At 37.7% G+C, this 22,392-nt stretch overlaps 1 protein-coding gene across 1 annotated transcript in view; it reads right to left on the bottom strand.

Moving 5' to 3' along the window:
• The window catches only part of CNTNAP2 (contactin associated protein 2), a 1,040,519-nt gene that overhangs the window by 675,048 nt on the left and 343,079 nt on the right, over positions 1-22,392 (bottom strand). The window lies entirely within an intron of this gene.

Here is a 22,392-nt window from a genome sequence, read left to right as displayed (position 1 = left end):
TGAATATTTGTAATAAGTAGATGGGGAAAATAATAGGAATTCAAAGAGTTAAACAGGGGACATAATATTTATAAAAAGGTTTTCCTGAATGGAAAAGGAAAACCATATACAAATCTGTGAATGTACTGATAATATATTTAATTTGAAATAAATTAAAGGTGGATATAAAATTAGATATAATTGACCATAGAGGATTCATATGGTATCCTACAGCAAATTTTCCCCCAGATGTTGCAGATATGCCTGTAGATCGTGCATAAGTGACCCAGCTCGTCCCATAAGTACTATAGTTGCAATAAATCTGGTGATATTTATATTATTAAAGTGTTTGCTTGTTTAGACTTTAGGTACACAAGATGCTTGTATGGCTGTAGCACTTGGAGACTGGTTCATGGTGAGGGGCTCTGATAAGCATTTAGCAATGAATACATTGTTGCCATAAATAATGGTTTCTGTGATTTGGGGCACATTTACTTACAAAGTCACTAGAGTTCACTAAGATTGTGGGCCAGAAATCATGAATGTGTTGCTTCACCGCTCAGGTCTGACAGAGTTCACCATCTTTTTTGTGGTACACCTTTAACATAGGGCATGCAACACAATTTGAAATTTAAATACAATGCTCAATCCAAATCAGAGCAGGATGTCCCCTAATTTGTGCATGGAAACCAGTGTAGCAGCGCCACAAAAGGGTCACGTGCCCAGACACTTCTTAAATACCTCTGCAAGCCGCTTTAGCCACAAAGAATGTGCATGGTCCGAGAAAAGTCTAGCGCGTAAGCCTTTTGTCAAGGCAGTGAAGAGGCAAAGTCTTCCTTTTCCTCTGCTGGAGAAGGTATTTGCATATATTTGCATCTCAAAATACCCCAGTGGAGCATCAATGGCTTTAAGTCTCCACACACAATAGCATTAAATGTCAGAGCCTCCCTATGGAGTCTTCTTACTTCCCGGACCTAATCTTTAGCCTCTCAGTTTCCTACACTGTACTGATGAGATACAAAGACATCGAGCCAGTGTTGTCTACAGTTTGTGTAGGGGTTCAACTTAAATGGTAGCCTTCAGAGAAGCGCCAAGCAGCAGTCTTTCAAATGAACAAAACAGGTGTCTTTGTTTTGGACATAGAAAAAACAGGAAAAGGGCTTGGTTCAGCCGGCAAAACAAAATGCATAGTCCAAATGATAAATCTCAGTCCGTGTCATTAAGCGCAGTACACATTAACAGGAACAGAATTCAAACTATTCCCATCTGCACATACTGTTTTTAACATAAAATCCCATAACATTTTTATAACTAAAATATTCAGTAGAGGTTATATTCAAATGTTTACTAATTCTATCAAAAGCAAAAATGATAATATTGGACATAGAGGTGACATTAGTTAATTTGTGGCGATATTTTGTGTATGTTAATCCATTATAATATAAATATTCCTATTTTGTAACTTTATTGAAAAAATATCAGAACAAAATGCTTACTTTCTTTCAATTATTGAAATTACACAATGAAAGTTTTCAGCAACTCAAGGGCTAGGAAAAAAATGCAAACTAAAAAATAAACTAAGAAAAGCTTCAATGACAAAAGTTATTTATAATATTCCTGACTATCATTTCTCTTTTTATTCTTTTGTCATGGGTTCTCGTTTTATAAGCTTCACATTTAAAAGCATGAAAGTGTATACAGGCAAAACAGCTGAAGCAGCGACAGGATTCACTTGACTATTAAAACAAATCTCATGAAAAATTAGTTCTGTGGTGGTGCATTTTAAGCAGCAGTCACACACAAGAAGAGAATAAGCTACAATGTATTTTCTGAAGACACCCACTGCATCTTGCATCAAACATTTTACTTCAAACACAAGTCACATTTATTAAAATAAATAAGCTATCTCTTTCCTAAAGCTTTTTTTTGCATAAACAGTAAAAAACTTAGGAATATCAAAAATGTTACTGATAAAGTTTACTATTTTTCCTAATTAAGCGGGATGTGCTAGTACAAACATGGTGTTGAAAAAATTGTTTGCCAACAGAAAATCAGTTGTCTGTCTATCTAACTCTCCTAGTGATATGTAATATTGCTCTGGATTTCCTAACTAGGACATAAGAGTAAGCCCAGTTGTATATGAACATGTTCAGCCCTTGGAAACAGACCTGAATTATGGTTCCATCTCATGGACTGACCACACTGCACAGGACTGGAGTCCTTGCATCATATTCTGTATGATGCAAGGACTTTGAAATATGTTCAGTTCGTGGTTCATTTCTTCAGGCTTAAAACTTTTGTTGGCAGCCAGCCTAAAAGAGTCAAATATAAGAAGAATTCAATTCTAGTGTTTTTGAAATGAAGATAAAATAATACTGAATTTTATAGATTACAAAATCATTCAAACTAGATAAGTAAACATTTAACCTTATTAGCGGATCACCTTGATTACCTTGATTTTCTTAAAATTACCAAAAGCAACCTTAGACTTAAACTAAATCTACTGTGTTTGAATTACATACTTAATCTTCTATAATCAGTGTAGTTTCAATTTGCATAAACCAATAGTAAAAGTACATTTAGAAATTTTTTTTTCTTTTTTTTTAAAATGTACTATCAAGGGTCAATATTCATCATAGGGAATTTTGTAAGCTTTCAGTCTTTTATGATACTTTTGGGAGTGTAATGTTAATGTTGTTGTAATGTTAACCCCTTACTGACATGTTTCATAATAGTACGTCTCATGTCAGCTGCAGGTGTATACACGATTGCCGCCATATTGGCTTAGATCGTTGCTCCCCATGACATCATCGGAGAGTGGTGATCTGTTACCGAGACAGTATTATAGATGTCTGATCTATCAAAATATAATAATGGTTATTCCGGGTGTTTAACCTCGCAACTGAAAATAGCGGCCAAAGTCAACTTTTTTGACATTTTGCAACATATCAAAAATGTAATAAAAAGTTATCTAAAGGCTGTATAGTCCTCAAAATGGTAGCATTTAAAATGTTATCTCATCTCGCAAAAAATTATACCACTCACAGCTCCATACACTGAAGTATTAAAAAGTAATTTGTTTTTTAGTTAAATTTGGTATCCCCATGATCATACATACCCAAAGAATAAAGGAGATGTGTTATTGGGAGTGCACAGTGAAATCCATAAAAACCAAGCCCACAAGAAAATGGATGCATTTTTTTTTACCAATTTATCTACACATTTTCCCCAGTACATGGCATGGAATATTAAATACTGTTGCTACAGTTGTTGTTGCTATTAAATACAGTGCAATATTTTTCACAGAAAACAAGCCCTCATACAGCTCTTTACATGGAAAAATACAAAAGTTATAGAATTTTTGAAGATGAGGAGTGAAAAGTGAAAACACAAAACGAGTGAAGGCGTCGGTGTTAAGGGGTTAATGGTCATGTTATGTGTAATATTTAACACAGGAAAAATGACCTTGAACTTCTCTTAAATTTTTCTGGACTAAATGAAAAGAGCTGGTGTTGTCAGGTGATGTGAAATTGGGTCATGCGCCAAAGAATAACTGCAAGGTATGGGCTGATTGTATGAGCAGACAAGTTCATGGAAAAGTTTTGCTTTTGTGGTCTACAGGAGGGTTATGGCCAAGTTCAGTGAAATAATTAGTAAACTATCGCATCCCTTGTTTGGAAAACTGAACGACAGGAAGAGCAGTTTTAGTGAAGATTTGTGTAAATGAAACGTTGTAAAGAGCACTATCCATGATCTTTTATCCCATTGATAATAGCACTGTACAACAAGAACCTTGCAGGTTCTCAAGAGGTTCTCATTGGGTTTATAGGGCAGGTGATGTAACTATGTTTTGTGTACTGTAAATCTATTGTGTTACTATGATTGCTTGTTGAAGCACTTCAATTTCCCCTTTAGAGATACCATAAATAAAGTTTTATCTATTTATCGAGTTTTCAGTGTAAAAAATCTCCATTTAACAATGAGTATGTATCATGTGCCAATGATGCCAATGTACACACGAAGTGCATTAGTAAGGCAACCATTTATATCAATTACAGATGTGATACTCATAGTAAAGTGTGACTGTTGACTCCAGTGTGCATACTCATAAGTCATAGCATGGGAAGCAGAAAGAAACAACTGGGGAAAACCATGTCTGGTATGGGCATACAGAAGGACAAAACAATCTCAGGTTTGCACGCAATGCACCTTAAACACATTAATACAACTACTAAACGAAGAGTTGAAAGCTCTACCAACAAAGGAATGAAAAATACTGAGAGTATATTATGATCATATGCATTATTTGCTTACATGTATCAGCTGGGGGACATATTTAACTTTCTGTTATTCCGCCAACCCTTCCAGCAGCTATCTATCAAAAGCCTCAAGGGGTTTTGTACTTTTAATTGTATGTAGAAAAAATATGTGTTTGATCATAATATATTTTCAGAATTTGTATTCCTGTACGGGTACTGCTGTCATCTCTTTACACAGCAAAATTGGTTGTGATGCACTTCCTGTATTATGCAAATATAGTATGATGTATTTCCTATAAAACCTCCAAACTTCATTTATGATCTTTTAATTAGAGAAGGAACTAAACAACCTAGCCAGGAGCAAACCAAGGAGTCTCATCTTTATCATAAATGGAAAAAAAAAACAGAAATTAGAATTCAGAAAAAAAGCTATATTGAATATGCCCCAATGTCTGCACCTAAAAGGTTTTAACGTTATTTGACACATTTATGATCATGGTCACATACAGTAAACTGCTGTGATGTCAGGTTAGCAGCTGTATAATATTATTATCTTCTATGATGTACATTATTCTAATACTATGATTGAAGATTTTCCTATTTTACTTTCTAGCCTATTTGATCAATAAGTGTCATTACCTTTAATGTAATAGAAATGTACCGGATGCTTTTGCTGGGTGACATTTTTGATACGAAGAAGAACTGATTATATATACTTTCTCTAAAATGTTTTCAATTTGTGTAATAACAAGCCCCCACAGATTTAGTAATTAAACATGGTTTATCATTGAGTCCCCTACTACTTTCCTACCATGTGTTGTCCATTTCTGCATAAAATATTGGCACTAACAGATCCAGAGGATAGACTGCTGTGAAATTAATTGGAACACATGCAACTTTAAACACATCAGTTATTGCCAAGTGGTTTTCATCTTTAGCTAAATAAGAAGGAATCATGAGACACGACTCAAAAGACTTTAACCAAACTTTTATTTGCATATGCACTTATATTAAGGTCATATCCCTTCATGTACCTTTCAGAAGTGTCACATAGGTCTGTTCTACATTGTATTTATACGTGTACTGCAGACTTTAAGTATACATAATTAGATTTTTCCCTATCATTATTAAGCATGATGTATTCTGGACATCTGTAATCAATGCTGGTAGAAGGCTCATTAAACACTAATCAAGGTGTAAAATGGTAACATAAAATACAAAGTCCTAGTGAATCCTTCATAAATATTCAAGCAGAAAGGCAGATAAAAGATGACATTTGCTCTCTGGGGATCTATAGATAATGTTTTTATTTGATCATCATCACATTAGATAATTCTAGATAGCCCACTATTGTTCTGAAGGTGGTACCGACCATGTCCCAAAGAGATATTCATCTATAATCTCAAGAAGAGGCCTGATATATATCATGTGATAATGCTGCCTTCTAAATGCTTTCTCATTCCCTCTGACAGGTACTCATGAGGGATGAGTTAAGAGCAGTAAGGATATAATTGCATGGCCGAGGGCCAAGGTAGTAAGTCATGAAAGGATTTGAAATATTCAGTCGAAAACAGTCTAGGATGGCATAGAATCACACAAGATATGGTGAAAGAAATCAGAAATGTCTCATGTACTGCATTTTGACTCCTCTTTGTGTTGAGTAGTCAACCAGGTGGTCACTATTCTGTATGGCTACAATGTACCTAATGGTGTGAGAGATCACTGAATTTTACTACAGGGAGCAGTTTTATCAAATGAGCAAGAGAGAGACTCATGCTAGTTTCTTGCCCAAAACTATAAAAAAACTAGTGATGTTATAAGTGACGTGTGTTTTGTTACAACATGGGACAGCAGGACTATGAGGGCTTTGAATCCCTACAAGGGATTGGCGCAGTTAGATAAGATGCACCTTACTATAAGACGTACCCCAGGTTTCAAAAGCAAAAAAAGGAAAAATATATTTGACAACTATTTGGTGGTCACACACGTCTCTGTAATAGCTCCACTACATTCACACAGACATCTCTTCTATATTTATTCACACAGCTCTGCTAAATATATAGATAAACCCTTGTTATATGCAATCCCCGAGCAGCACACCATCAACTTTTCAACCCTTTATAATGACTAACGTCCTCCTAACCCAGAGAGTGCATTCACATGCGACATTTTGGTGATGCATTTTAAAACACTGGTCAGAACACATGTGTTTTACATGTTACCATGCATTTGACTGCTTTAGAAGCATTTTTCTTCATTGCTGGAAGTGTGAGCAGCTGTGAAAAACGCTTTTGAAGCAGCTAAATGCATAATAACATGTAAAACATGCACCCAAAATGTCATGTGTGAACACAGCCTGTGCTTTCTATCCTCCCCCACTTTCCATAAGCTATCAACCTTTAGAATAAATTACCCCTCCCCCGCCAGCTTTTTATCCCCTGTATATAACCCCCCCCCCTCATCTCCTCTGTATATCCTTTCCTTACATCTCCTACAGCTCCCCAGTTCTACAGCTACTCACATTCTCCATGTAGCTGCAGGGCCCTTGTGATGGATCATTCGTGTGAACGACGTGAGCCACTCACCTCAGTGAGCTGATGGTGCACTAAACCCCGCCCCTTAATGGCTCACCACGCCCCTTCTAACCCGATACAATCGGGTTAAAAGTGGTGTGGGTTGACTGACTGGCTTGCATCTCCCTATTAAATATTTAATAGGGAGCCATTCAGGAGCCAGAAGAGCCGTCTCTCCTTAGTGAGCAGAGCCTAATGAGCCAGATCACTAAGAAAAGACGAATTCCCATCACTACAGGGCACAGACAGCTCACTATGTGTACAAAACTTTCTATTCTTCGGGTCATATGACTTGAAAATCACATTACCCAAATACATCATCAAATTCCTTCAGTGTTGGAGAGCAGCGGCCTGTGAGCGCTTCCCCCCATCTCCATTACAACGGTCAGGAGGGTCTAGCAGTGCTGGCTCCTCCTGATCTTCTGAATAAAAGACACAAGAACTTTTCAGCAAGATTTTTTTCTTGCTCAAAAGTGTGTCTTATAGACCAAAAAATATGGAAAGTACAAAATTATATTTTTTCTTTACACTTTTTCTTTACTGCTTTTAAAAAGTCACACTACTGACTACCCTATTCAAGCTCAAAGAAAAAGACGGATGTTCACTACATTTTCAAAAGTATAGATTACATCTTTATTTAATCACAACAATTTTTTTAAAAACATTTAAAAATCACAACTGAGTGCTAAACAGACCCCACTATCCAAATGATGAATAAATCCGCTAGAGGTACATTAAAAAGATATAAATGACATAGCAGTATAAATCACTCAGACTATATCAGAAATAATCAAAAATGAATACATAAGAGTGCTAGAAATTGTAATTAGTGTATAGTCTCCAATATAGTCATAGTTACCTCAGTATCTAAAGCATCCATCTTAAGGATAGAGGGGGCAGAAAGCAGTCCCGGCTGACTACCCTGCTACTTCAAACATTATGGGGATCATTTATTTTTATTTTTCTTCCTTTTTTCTGTCTTGTTTTGCACATTGCAATTTTTGTGCCTTTTTGGGGACATTTTGAAATTCCCCCGGACATTTGTTTATTGTCAGTAAGACACATTTATCTTCTATTCCAGATGTGCTAAATGTCGCTAATGAAACTTATCATTTCAAATTGTCTAAAATTTAAGACATTTTATTGGCACAAAAAAACTCCAGACAAAAACTCCAAAGACAAAGCTCCACAGAAGAAATTTCTCAAATTTCAATTCAATATTGATGCTTATACAATAAAGATCATTTTAATCCCTTACTTTAGCATTTTACTCAATTGTATTGCTCTTTTAGCCCCTATCACTCAGTGAGGGTCAGTGTAAGATTCCAGAGTGTGAACCCTGACTCTCTAAACATGATTTCTCTAGTACTGTTAGATACAGTGTGCTGACAATGTGGTTAGATTATCAGGGTACAGGTTTATATATATACCCTTTCATTTACCTTCTGAACATTGTACTAGTATCTGACACATAGAAAGAGAGATAAGACAGGTCAGAGATGAGATGATGAGATTCATGAGATGCATATTACACCCATTGACACAGTCAGCACTGCTACATCTCTGCTCTATCAAACTATCCCCCTCCCAGGGTAAACTTATCTGCATGTAGCTTTTAGCTCTGCTCTGCTGCCGATATTTGCCAGCAGGAAGTTAGTGAGTGTGTCCTGGAATGCATGGGGAGGGGCTGCTGCAGGGAGCAGAGAACAGAGAGCAGAATGGGGCTCAGCTCCACAGCATCAGGCAAGATGGCTGCCAACCCTAAAGTCAGAATATAATAACAATGAATTAGAGTATGTGTTATATTGTTATCCTGAGTACATATAAGAAACTTGTCTTCGTGGGAATACCCCTTTAAGGAAAACTTAGAAAATGGAAAGAAATGACTCTTGACAAATTTTTTTTTTGCAACAAATGTCTCAAAACTAGATCTGAAATAAACCCAAACATTTAACACAAGGAAAAAAAAAGATTGATACATTAGCAAAGTAGCAGATGGCAAAACAAGCCAAAAAAAAACTGAGATAAGATAAATGACCCCGGATGTCTAACTCTTCATACCTGGATATATTAGTTATCAGCGATCTACCTGTCTCATCTTTTGTTGGAGCAGCTGAAATGGGAGGAAGGTTGCAAATGGGTTTGGAAAGGGTGGTGGAGAGCAAGTTTCTAAATTTAAGGATAGAAAAGTAGTCAGAGATAATATTATTTATTCATGGCTTAGACTAGATCATCTCAGTATCATATTTTATCTATTATGGATGCCCTTACCTCTCCCAAGGCTAGAACTAATAACACAGATACATTCTTCTGTATATCTCTTTTTGGTTCAACATAACTTGATACAAAAGAAGGGGATTTAGGTCTACAAAGGGCTTGACTTGCATGTCACATTGAATTGTTTTTATTAGAAATAACACATAACCTTATTTCTAGAAATGATGCACAGTGTTGTGCGCTCATATAGACCCGCAGTAGTGCATGCAGGATTTTGATGTAAGAAAACAAGACAATTTTTACAGAGACAGTGTTACAGAGACAGTGGTGCACGTATACTAAGGGTGGTGCACACTTTTTCTGTTGGACTTTGCATATTCTTTCTAGTGTAAACAGCTTGCATAGGTATTTAACCCCTTAACGCTCTGCACCGTAGCTCTACGGCGCAGAGGTATAAGGGATGTATGAAGAGGGCTCGCGGGCTGAGTCCTCTTCATACAAAGGTGGGGGGTTTTGCATATTGCAGAAAACCCCCAGCGCTAATAACCGCGGTCGGTGCTTGCACCGATCGTGGCTATTAACCCCTCCGTTGCCGCCGGCAAAGTCGCCGGCGGCATTTAAAGGACAGCGGCGCGTAATCTTTGTTACGATCGCCGTGCCCCCGAACGTCATCGGGGGGGCGACGATCGGTTGCCATGGTAGACTCGGGTCTTTGTTTGACCCGAGGATACATGGCTTCTGCATATCCATTACAATGAGCCTGTGGCTCATTGTAATGTATAGTGTGCAAAAATGACATATATTGCAATACAGAAGTATTGCAGTATATGGTAGGAACGATCTGTTAATGTACCCTAGATGGTCAAAAAAATAGTGGAAAAAAAAACAAAAAAAATATTAGGTATCTCCGCGTCCCAAATCGCCCGATCTATCAAAATATAAAAATGGTTACGGCCGGCGGTGACCTCCGAGGTGGGAAATGGCGCCCAAATGTCCGAAATGCGACTTTTACACCTTTTTACCTCACATAAAAAATGAAATAAAAAATGATCAAAATGTTGCACAGGCCACAAAATGGTAGCAATGAAAACTTCGCATCATTTTGCAAAAAATGACACCTAACATCTCCGTGCGCTAAAGTATGAAAAAGTTATTAGCGTCAGAAGATGGCAAAAAATTATTATTATTTTTTTTGTACACATTCGTTTAATTTTTGAAAATGTATTAAAACACAATAAAACCTGTATAAATTTGGTATCACCGCGATCGCACCGAACCAAGAATAAAGCTGAGGTGTTATTTTGAGTCAAAGTCGAAAAAACTGAGCCCACAAGAACGTGACGTGGTTTTTTTTCAGTTTTTCCACATTTGGAATTTTTTTTCAGCTTCGCAGTACACGGCATGTTAAAATAAATAACATTACGGGAAAGTAAAATTTGTTACGCACAAAATAAGCCCTCACACAGGTCTGTACACGGAAAAATGAAAAAGTTATGGATTTTTGAAGTTGGAGAGCGAGAAATGAGCGGAAAAACCCTGCGTCCTTAAGGGGTTAAAGAACATCTATCACCAGTTCAAGGATTGTAAACCAAGCACACTGACACTCTTCTTTAAGCTCCTTATACCCTGATTTTTTTTTTTAAAAAACATTGCTTTTAAAATTATGCACATGAGTCTGAGGGGCTCCAGGCTCCATAGGAGCAAGAAGGGCATAAGAAGCTAAAAGAACAAAATATTCTGCCAGAAGGATGCACTCTCTAGTATGTCAGTGTGCTTGGTTTGCAATCCTTGATGTGGTGATAGATGTCCCTTAAGAAGTGCCGAGGCACATTTGTGGCTCATGCGACCCTTTTGTGGCATTCAGCTGCTCAGTCAGACCATTAGCCACATTTAACATACAAAGTGGACGAAAAAAAAAAGTGGAGTAGTGCAGAAAGCACCAGATTCATGAATAACTGGCACCAGAAATCCTGAAACTGGCTCCATCTGCACTATACACTGGCAAACTGCATATAGTGCAGTTTGCACTAGTCTTAGTAAGTGTGCCCCAGTGACTTGAAAAATTATAACAGTCATCATGTCAAATTGCTATTAGGATAAGCACATAGGATACACCGACTATTTTATATATTCTAGACAAAGTGGGGAGATTTATAATGCCAATTTTCTGGTGGACAAGGCATTTACAAGGACTCTTCTCCATCAGTTAGGAGACTTTTCCAATCTGCACACCCCCTTGGTTGGGGCAGGCAGGTAGCAGGCTGGGGCATGATTGTCGGGCTTATCTTTATTAACTATACTGTAGCCAGAAAACTGTTTGGACCCTTTTGGTAAATCTTGGGTGCCGTTCGCTGGAGGGGGGAAATATTATGACTGGCATGCAAATTGCCAGACTTAATACATTTCTCCCATTACACTGTTTAGAAATTCTATGCAGATGTTTAGGTATTAAAACTATGTTACTGTGTACACTGCCCTATTTTGCCAATTCTATAGTTTATTGCAGTTATTATTTGCTTATTGATACTTTCAACCAAACTAAAAATCTAAAGGTGCAGAAATATAAATCCATAGGAAAAGTTTTGCTGGCCCTAAGGTTGTGCTATATTGAATGTGATGACTGTTAAAAAGAAGAATTCCATTTTTTGGCTTCTTAACAAGTTTCCTTTTCTGAAAAAGCTTTTATGCAGCGTGTTCCAATGAACCAGTTGAAGATGCTATTAACCTCAGGGTCTGAAACTAAAACACAGAGGTATTGAAATTCACAATAAAAGGCAAAATGCCTAGAACAGAGTCACCTATAAAGCATACTTATGATTACGTCTCTTGAGGTCATTTATCAAAGGCCAAAGAGTGATTTATATAAGCAAACGAGTGCATTTTCAGCTATTTTTGCATTGTTTTGTTGACTGCCTTTACCAAAGTAATAAATAAAGACTCATGTACAGTACGGGGATTGTCTTAAATCACAGCTGAACATAAGATTTAAAGAAAAACTGTATTTTGCTTATTCATTATAATGGTATATAACATGAACCTAATAGCGTAAAGGATTGGATTCTCTTTTTATTTGCAATATATGATAAAATGAATTTGTAATGAAAAAGATCAAATGTTTATACACTTTTTACATAAAGCTAATGGAAAGTCAATTGACTGCTTAGCTCAACATCAGTAACTCAGATTTGAATGAAATCTTTGAGTTTAGATTTACTAATGAAGTCTTGTAGTTTTAGGTGACTTAGATCACCATCTCTTGGTCAATATGGTTTTTTCATGATAATGCTCTGTTTGAAGCAGTCAAATCCTGTGTTACTTTTTTGTTAGCAGTTGAACCACAATATATTCTAGGTCATCAAACCAAATCCTTGATATTATAGCCACCAAGCTATTTGGCACTGGGCCTAGAGTCCAGCACAATGTGTTACTTGTTCATCACGAACCTCTTGACGACTTCTATATGGTTGACATAGGTTATAACTAGAGATGAGCGAGTATACTAGTAGTTTTATGCTCGTTCGAGTATTAGCATACTCGAAACGGCTCGTTGCTCGGACGAGTATTTTGCCGGCTCGAGATCGAGCATTTGCTTAACGAAACACAGTGAAGAACAGTGAAGAATACAATGAAAACAGTGAACACCAGATCATTTAAGCGAAGAACACAATGAAGAACATGTGTGAAGAACACATTGCAGATGTATGGAAACATCTGCAATGTGTTCTTCACACATATTGTTCTTCACATACTATTGTGAAGAACACAGTTTGGCACGCGTGTCTTTGGATAAGTTAGCAGATGTACGGAACATCTGCAATGTGTTCTTCACTGTGTTCTTTCAATGTGTCCTTTAAGTGAAAACATCTGCAAACATCTGCAATGTGTTCTTCTTTAGTGTTCTTTCAATGTGTTCTTTCAGTGAAAAATGCTCAAGTCTCCCATTGACTTCAATGGGGTTAGTTATTCGATACGCACACTCGAGCATCGGGAAAAGTTTGACCCCAGTAACGAGCACTCAAGCATTTTAGTACTCGCTCATCTCTAGTTATAACACACTTCTATGCCAGGTTATACTGGATATACTAAGTTGACTCCAGCCAACGTCCATTACAACTGGTGGGTTAACATCCTCTCCGTTGTCTCTTCATAAGAACTTTATAAGTCTCTATTGTAACCTTGTGGACATAAGCTGTAACTATCCTACATGGACTGCTTCTTATTTAATAAATAAGGGAATAGCAGACGTTTCTCTGCTTGACTTGTACCGTGTAAGGTACATTTGAATACAAACTGATATTTCTCTTTTAACTACTGTTCTGGAATTGACTTCAAAATTGTGTTTCATTATGGTGAATATTGTCAAGGAAATATTATCTGCTTTGTACTTTTTATCTATTCCATTAGTAAGTGTGTAACGTACTGAGAAGTGAAGAACAGATTTGCTTTTACAAGTCTGGCTCTGCATTTTCAAAATGTTAGACATTAATGGATATTCATAAAACCGGAATTCCCTGAGCTTTGGCTTGTAAGAAAAAAAAATCTGCTGACTGAGCTTAAGAGCAGATAGTGTATCAGTATATTTAAAAGTGACTTTCCCCTTCATTATAGTATATTTTGTTCTCTTTCAAAGCCCATGAGATGATCATAGGGGAATGAGAGGGCATTGAAATTGGTTTTACAAAAAATTGCATTTGAGAATGGCAAGTTTTAAATCAGCCTTTACATGAATTATTCTGAAATTTTATTTTTGCCAAACTTGTTCAACATTTTAGAATATTGAAATATATTTCTAATTTGGTTGCATATAATTATTATCAAGGCAGTACAAATTGTACAAAATAACAATTATTCTTGCTGTCCTTTTTATATTATAAAAGCACTAAAATGAGCTGCCTTATAGAATTCATTATAAATCTATTATATTTTCATTTTCTATGTTTTAAACAGTTTTATTTTAAGTTTTTACATACAAATATGCAAGTAAGAGGATTATTAGAACTTTTAAGTATAAAATGTGCTCTCAAGTATAAGAAAACTATGTTTGTACTGAACAAAATAGTTTATTCAGCAGGATTATTATCTAAAGAAAATGAGGGCACACAAGAATGTTTTGGAAGAAAAATAATTGGGCGCTACAATATTTCAGTCAAAGCACAGAACCCCTCCAACATTCAAAAACATAAATAAATGCAGTCAGCAATAGATTCTGAGCCCCATGCACTGGAGCAGGATGAAGTGGCGTTCAACACGGAATCAATATCCAAGGACAGTGTTGCTGGTCCAATGCTGGTTTATTTAAATGCTACACGTTTCGGTCCGGTACCCGGACCTTCATCAGGCATAAATTTCATTAAAAACAAAATTGTTTATATAGATAAAAAGGTATGAAAATGAGGCGCCGGCTTTTTTTCAGGTCTTTTTTTGTCTCCCGTCCCCCAACTGGAGATCTGGGGTCGGTATATCTACTGATCATCTAACCCCTGGTTCCCCTCTCAGGTATCATTTGCATAAATAAATGCAGGAAAGTATGAATGTATATATGGCAGGAAAGTGCAAGAATCTTAGTCTTGGATACAAAAGAAGCAGTGATTGTTGCCTAATGGTAGGTTGTATTTGATACTATCCTTGACTTATAATGTGACAGTTTTCTTCTATTGTTGACATCTGTGATGGCCTACTTGATAACAATACAGGCGGTCCCCTACTTAAGAACACTTGACTTACAGACGACTCCTAGTTACAAACGGACCTCTGGATGTTGGCAATTTACTTACTGTACCTCAGGTTACAATACACAGCTATAACAGTTAAAAAAGGTGTCTAAAAAAAGACCAAAAAAGATTTCACTGGGGTTACAATTATAAAATATACAGTTCCAACTTACATACAAATTCAACAGAACAAACCTAACGAATCTATCCTGTACACTGAACACTGAAGCATCACAGCTCTTTCTGCTTTGAAGGAATAAAAATGTAATTATAGGTATTGACATCAAATTATCAAGGTTAGTCAAAAGTCAGGGCAGCCAGAACAAAAGAAATGTCAGTTAACAGGGAGAGGGTCAAGGCAAGCAGTACAGCAGCAAAAATAATCTGCAAAATCAGGAGCACTCAACAGTGGGACCACATGAACTAGGAACAAAGAATACTGGGCTATATAGTTGGGCAAGTTTGGTGACATATGCTGTTGTACACACTGTCGCTACTAAAAGCAGAGAGAGCTGGTGCCTGCATCCTCTGGGAACTAGAGGACTGCATACACAGAGGAGGGGATGTAAGTATGGGTCAAGGGCTTGCGGAGATGTTGACAAGCCAGGCACCCATGTAAACTTGTGGTTGGAGATGTGTCCAGGAGTGTAACTAGTTGTGAACTTTATAGAGAACAAGTCAGGAATGATAACACCAGATAAGAACATTTGTTTTAGTAATTTAATACCACTTGATCGTTCTTCTCTATTTACAAGGCTATAAATTCCTCCTGGTAAAAATAAGTACAACTCACAATACTTCATTAAAATTTAGTTCTCTACACTCACACAATCTTTAGTCCTCATACTTCAGCTCACAGTCCTAGGCAGATCCATCGTCCGCTCGCTTGGATTTCATAACATTGTTTGGTGATAGTGATCCCTTTACCTTTACTGTATATTTTTCTATATAGTGTAGTAGACTGATTATTTCATGATAATGGGAATAATTTTTAGGATTTAGCATACATACTCAATTATAAGCCGACCCGAGTATAAGTTGAGGTATCTCATTTTACCACAAAAACCTAGGAAATCCTATTGACTCAAGTAAAAGCCTAGGGTGGGAAATGCATTGGTCCCAGCCTCCACCCAGTATCTAGTTTGCCAGCCCCCTGTCCCCCAGAATATAACCTGCCAGCCCCCTGCCCCCCAGTAAACAGCCAGCCATCCCACAAACTATAGCCTGCCCCAGTATGTAGCCTGCATCCTGCCACCAGTATATAGCCAGCCCCCAGTATATAGCCTGCTACCTGCCACCAGTATATAGCTAGTCAGCTAGCCCCAAGTATGTAGCATGTATCTTGCCTCAGTTTATAGCCAGAATCCTTCCCTCAGTATATAGCCAGACAGACCCCAGTATATAGCCTGTCTTCCACCCCCCAGGTACATAACCTGCCTGCTTCTGCCCAATATATAGCCCTCCTGCTGCCGCCCATTATATAGGCTACCTCCTGTCCCCCAGTATGTAGCTGGTCAGCCCCCTTCCCAGCACATAAAAAATAAACTTTGTACTCACCTTTCCAATGCCACTCACAGGACCTATTCTTGCTTCCTGGTGGCAGATTCTTGTGCAGGTCTGCGGCGCACATACTGACATGCGCCACGTCACCCATCCTGGCGCACTCACCATGTTGTCAGGAAGTGGCTGATGTCAGTGTGTGCACCAAAGACCTGCGAAAGAGCCTGCCACTGGTCTCCCATTTTATTTTTTATAGACTCATTTAGTATTTACAGCACATTTTTTTGTGCTGAAAAACTCGCCTTCTCCTGTATATTCAGTAGATTTTGGACTGGGAAAATTTAGCATTTAGCATTTTTTCTCAATTCTCCCATTTCTTATGCATTACGTTGTTTTACCTCATTTATAATGAACAACATACTAGTAACTAGTCATTGTAATACAATGAATAGAACATGGTCTGACCAAAATGTTTCATCCAAAAATGTTTTATCTTAAAAAAAAAAGCAAGAACAACAACAGCAAGATAAATGCGAATGTCAATTGAAATGAAAGGGAATAGTTTGTATGATGAATAGGAATCAAATCTGGGAAAGTACCAGTTTCCCATCCTGTTATATCTCATTGGCAGATGATGCCAAATATACATGGAAATTAAAATGAAAAATTATGTTTTGAATAAATGAAATTATTGCTAGAAAAATAAATTCCCTAGATATTCAGGTCTGTATTTACCAGATGCTTAGCAAATGGTTTTGTATATTAACATGCTGTTAAGAAAAAATCCCATAAAATCAGCAAACAAAAGCCAAAAGCTCATTGTCAAACTATAACATAATGCTAAGGTGTTCAAGAAAAAATTTAATATCAACATACACAGGGCTGGTGCCAGCACTAGGTATCCCTGGGTAAGTCCCGGGGCACAGAGATGCTGGGGGGGAGGGCACATAAGGCTGTACATAAGGAATGAGGTTGAGGGGGGCTGTATTTATTGAATTCAAGGGTGTGGGAGGGGATTATATTAAATAACCATGAGAGTCTGTTTGATATAATAAACTAGGGAATATTTTAGGACAGGAGACTGTTTCAGTTTCTGAATTTTAAATGCTGCCACATGAGTTCACTGCAATGGGGCCTAATGAGTCTGTTGCCCAGGTGCCTACTGAAACATGGAGCCAACCTTGAACACTAATATTTTAATGTAAGCAAAAACAGTGGGGGTCATTTACTAAGGGCCCGATTCGCGCCCCAAATATTTCCGATTTGCGGAGATTTTCCCTGTATTGCCCCGGGATTTTGGCGCACGCGATCGTATTTTGGCACATCGGCGCCGGCATGCACACGACGGAAATCGGGGGGGCGTGGCTGAACGAAAACCTGACAGATTCGGAAAAACCGCCGCATTTAAAAAAAAATGTTGCAAAACTTGCACATACCTTCACCAGGTATAGGCCGTTAAATTTCAGGGCATTCCAGCGGGCCTCGGGGAACTTCAGCGCAGCAGCGACATCTGGTGGACGGAGGAGGAACTACCTTAGTGAATCGCCAGAAGACCCGAATCCACCGCAGAGAACGCACCGCTGGATCGCGAATGGGCCGGGTAAGTAAATCTGCCCCAGTGTATTTGTTGAACAATGTGATTTTCGCAATGGTTCAAAAATCTATTTCTTTAAATTTATAACCTAATGGATAATTTCTGGAAAAAGAGGATGAGTTAAAGGTACAAAATGTTGCAATTTTGCATGCTCTAATCCCTGTATAAATACAAAAGGAGTGGTTTGTTTTGTTGGAGAAATGAGAATATTTTGTCGTTAGCTATAAACCCTACAGCAGGAATAGGCTACATCCCAAAGTGGATGGTGCAGCTGTTTTGGGGGAAAATTCTTTAAGTTTAGAGTAATGTTTAAACTACATGATCATGCTTAAGTCTAGTGTTGAGTGGATTCACAACACCAAGTTCATGTCCATACTGAAGTTTGCGAGCTCAGAACATAAACCCGGACACGAACTTCAGTCATTTTGTTTCCGGCTGAACATAGGCACTAATATCACCCACGATCGGTACTGCCACCAATTGCAGGTGTTAAAGGGGCCTGGTAGTGTGTATTCTAAGTGTACGCTACATTTATTACTGCGCTTCATCGCAATTGTGTTGCGATTGTGTAGCAAAGTGCACTAAGAAAAATAAAACTGTCACATCCTGAAAACTGACCTGATCAAAAAGAGCATGCAACAATATTAAATAATGTCACGCAAAGTCCACACTACACAGGCAAACTGCACTAAGGCAGATTGCACCAGTTTTCATATATCTGTGCCATTGGCCAACATTTATCAAAAACTGTGGAAACTGCACTATATGCAGTTTGCATGTGTATTGTGCAGGGTGCGCCAGAGTCATGAATTGTGGTGCACGTTCTTCATGAATCTGGTGCCCACTGCTCCAACAGAGTGCAACAACTTTTCTTTGCAGCACCTTTAACATAGAGCATGCAACACAATTTTACATAATAAATGTTGTGCATGGTACGACCCTGCACCGGAACGCCCCTTTCAGTGCAGAATTTTGTGTTGCATTTGGTATAGTGCAGCCACAGCACAAATGTTATTTTTGGACAAAAGCAGCAACGTAGAGGAGTCACAGCAGAATCATTTAGACACCTTTACAGTCTTGTATAAGGCTCTGTTTGAGGTTTATTGAAAATATTAGAAGCGACAGATTAAGTTTAAGTATAGTGATACATTGACCTTTCTTTATGTTTTGAAGATTCCTTAATGGCAGTTTGTGTTCAACATTTAAAATGTGTTGCCAATTTTCAAAAAAGGATCCAGAGAAACAGTAAAATACAGACTTGTACATTTAATATCTGTTGTACAGAATATAATTGAGGGGTTCAGTAAGGATCCAGATATGATGTTGAATGGACTTGACCCGCAAAGTTTCTGTCCCCCCATTAGAAGTTCGGCCCCAGGTTCAGGTCCGTTTCAATCCCCATTCCACAGGTAATACCAGTAGGATGCTGCCATTTTGGGGAAAGTTGTCACTTAAAAATCGCACTCTGAATGGTAAATTTTTTAGCAGCTTAAACTTGATTAAATTGATTGAGTGCAAAGTATAAATAATGTTTGTCTTTTCTCCTTTTGATTCTATAAAATCAAAATGCAGTATTTTGGTACATGAAAGTCTTGTTATGTTTTTTTATTAATTCTTTTGGATGCTTCCTTAGTAATATCCTGACTACAGTTTATGCTGATTTTAGAACCCTAAGGAGAGAGCTGTAATATTTGGAACCTGACAGCAGCAAGTTAATTTTCCTGATAAACTACCTCGGGAACAACACAATTTTACAGTAAACAAAGGCAAAGAGAGCACTTTTGTATTGTTCCATATATGGCATTTCTTGGATACACACAGAGACAGATTTATCTGTGTACATGCCTTATACAGTATATCACAATTTTGAGAAATTTTTACTACTAGTATGACAAATGTGGCATGACCTTAAAAAAGGTATGGCTTAGTGCAGTGATGGCTTACCTATGACACGCGTGTCAGTGCTGACACGCCTAGCCATTTTCAGTGACACGCAGCCCCCGGAGAGTTAAGTTTCATCCTCGGCTCCTACACGGCCAGGTGAAGTAGCCGGGAGGCTGAGAGATTGCCATGCACTGAGCTCACAGCACTTCCTCCTCCTCTTCCTCCACCGGGCCCTCCCCCTGTGTGAGCTGTGCCTCGTGTCTCCAGTCAGCACAGGTATCATCCCGTGCTCAGCACCAGGAGAGGTGACCCGACCATCAACTCCAGAAAGTCCTCTGCAGCTCCTGAAAGTTGTGCTGGGGGGAGTTGTTGTGGTAGGCCACCTCTACACTGACCATCTCCACAGCAGGGATGAGGGAGGACAACCACTCTCATCATACATACAAGACAACAAACAGTGAGTAATGTCAGTGTACTGTATGATGAAAGACAGTCATCAGGGCTTGTGTGTCAGTTTTGTGACGTACAAGCCCTGAAATAATCACAACGCCTTGCAAATCGTCAGACATTGCGATTATTTTGCTCCTCATGAAGGAGATGCAGACAGCGGCACCTGCGTCTCACTATAACCTGCAACCTTTCATGACAAAGTTTGCAGGTTACTAAGCATTTTCACACGTGTCTGATTGTAACGATCTATTACAATGTGCGATTTGCACATTGTAATAAATAGATGATGTGGAAAATCCCCGTATACTGCCATACTGTAGTATACTGTAGTATGGCAGTACATGGTAGGATCAATCAGACAACCTAGGGTTAAAGTACCCTAGAAGTGAAATAATTATACATATTTGTTATTTAAACTATAAATATCACAAAATGATGTTTTTTTTTCTCACGGTGACACATCACCCGAGTTATGCTCAGTTTTTTGGTGAATTTTGACACACCAAGCTCCAAAGGTTGCCCATCACTGGCTTAGTGGCTTAATATGAATGGAGGGGTGAGCCCAAAACTAAAGCACCATGATTTTGGCACAATTTTTGGGTGTATGCTAAACTAATTGGAGGTACAAAGTTAGACTAGACTAAACAAGTCCAGATTTATCATCCATCATCATTTGCCATTTGGCATCAGATACATTTTAATAAATCTGGTGCACCATAAGACTGTCTAGTCTGACTGTGCACTGATACTTTCATACACTAGTGTTTTTGTGGTGTTTTATCAATATAAACAGATGCTGTGATTATATACAAAGCAATAGGGAAATGAAACCCCAAGTACCCCCAAGATTTCTCTTCTCATGTTTTACCAATGGATCTTCAGTCTCTGAAGATTCCATTCCTGTTGGTCCAGAAGTGATAACTTTATATACATTAAGATGGCAACACTGGTCTCAGTGGCTAAGTCTGAATGGAGGGCCTATGAACACTGAGTCTTGTGGTTGACTCATGTCTGATGGGATATTACACCCTACAGAGCAGAGGGCAGTCAATGGAACAGGGATTATGCTTTGTTCCTTCATGAGAAACCTACCCCCTGAGGGGTTTTCTGTATGTCATAAAATCCTTTTAAAGTTTTTAATGGTTTTGTGTATGTTGGATGGATTGTAATGAAGACAAGATCAAAAATGTACTGCATCATCAGCCCCAAAATGAATGAAGGTATAAATGATTAATGTTAAAGGGTTAAATCTTTAAAGTTAATTATATTTTCGAATGGTTCAATATATTTATAATAATTTTCCTATATTCAAACACCCAGAGTGTAAATGTCATTTCAGATAAGCTTGTAAAATTAACCTCTTTAATTTTGCATTTAAATTAAATTGTTTTATACATTAACCACAAAGGTCATTAGTAGCACACCATTATTATAATGTTTCTCAACCCAATACCCAGATGTTCTGTTATGTGCAATTTACAAATTAAGAAGTAATATGATCAGGTTAAATAGCCATTAAGATAATGTTGGTGAAGATGTGTTGGATTACATTTGAGCCCGGTGTCTTGCTCTTAGGTCCTTCTTTAGACCTAGGCTTATTTCCCTGAATAAAATGGAGAATTCTCTGACGACCTTGACATGCTTGCTTAGTTATGCTTCAGTTGTTTGCTTTCCATACACTATTTTTGAAAGCAATTTCCTCAGTTAATTGTACACTCACACAAAAACCTATCCAGAGAAGCCCTCTATATGATTTATTTCTTTTAACTAGACATGTTGTCTAGTACATACATACATCATAAACCAGAACAACAAGTAAAACTACCAAATAAATCTGTGTTAAAGGACCAGGACGTGCAAGGGCATTTAATAAATTTCTATTCTCCATCAGACCATTGTTCTTGTCTATTCTTTCACTGAACCATAACAATTGAATCTGCGTGCCTAATATATTTCAGCAATCAACACAATCTGGAGTTTAATTAATCTTATTCATCAATAATCAGAAAAAAGGAAAACAAAAAGGTTGTCACGTTTTCGAGAAATAGCCTCAAATATTTTAGTACTACAGTTTGTCATAAATGAGCATATTACTAATACTAACAATGTTCTTGGCAAAGACCTTGCATTTTTAATAAAAAGCCTGTGTGTATAAAATTAATAATGAATTTTCCTTTATTTTTTTAAAAACTGTTAGTTTAAGATCTAAAAGCCACAAAAAGCAG

Source organism: Engystomops pustulosus, chromosome 5, assembly GCF_040894005.1.
Source record: "Engystomops pustulosus chromosome 5, aEngPut4.maternal, whole genome shotgun sequence".
Taxonomy (NCBI): Eukaryota; Metazoa; Chordata; class Amphibia; order Anura; family Leptodactylidae; genus Engystomops; species Engystomops pustulosus.
This window is presented reverse-complemented; position numbering and strand designations above follow the sequence as displayed.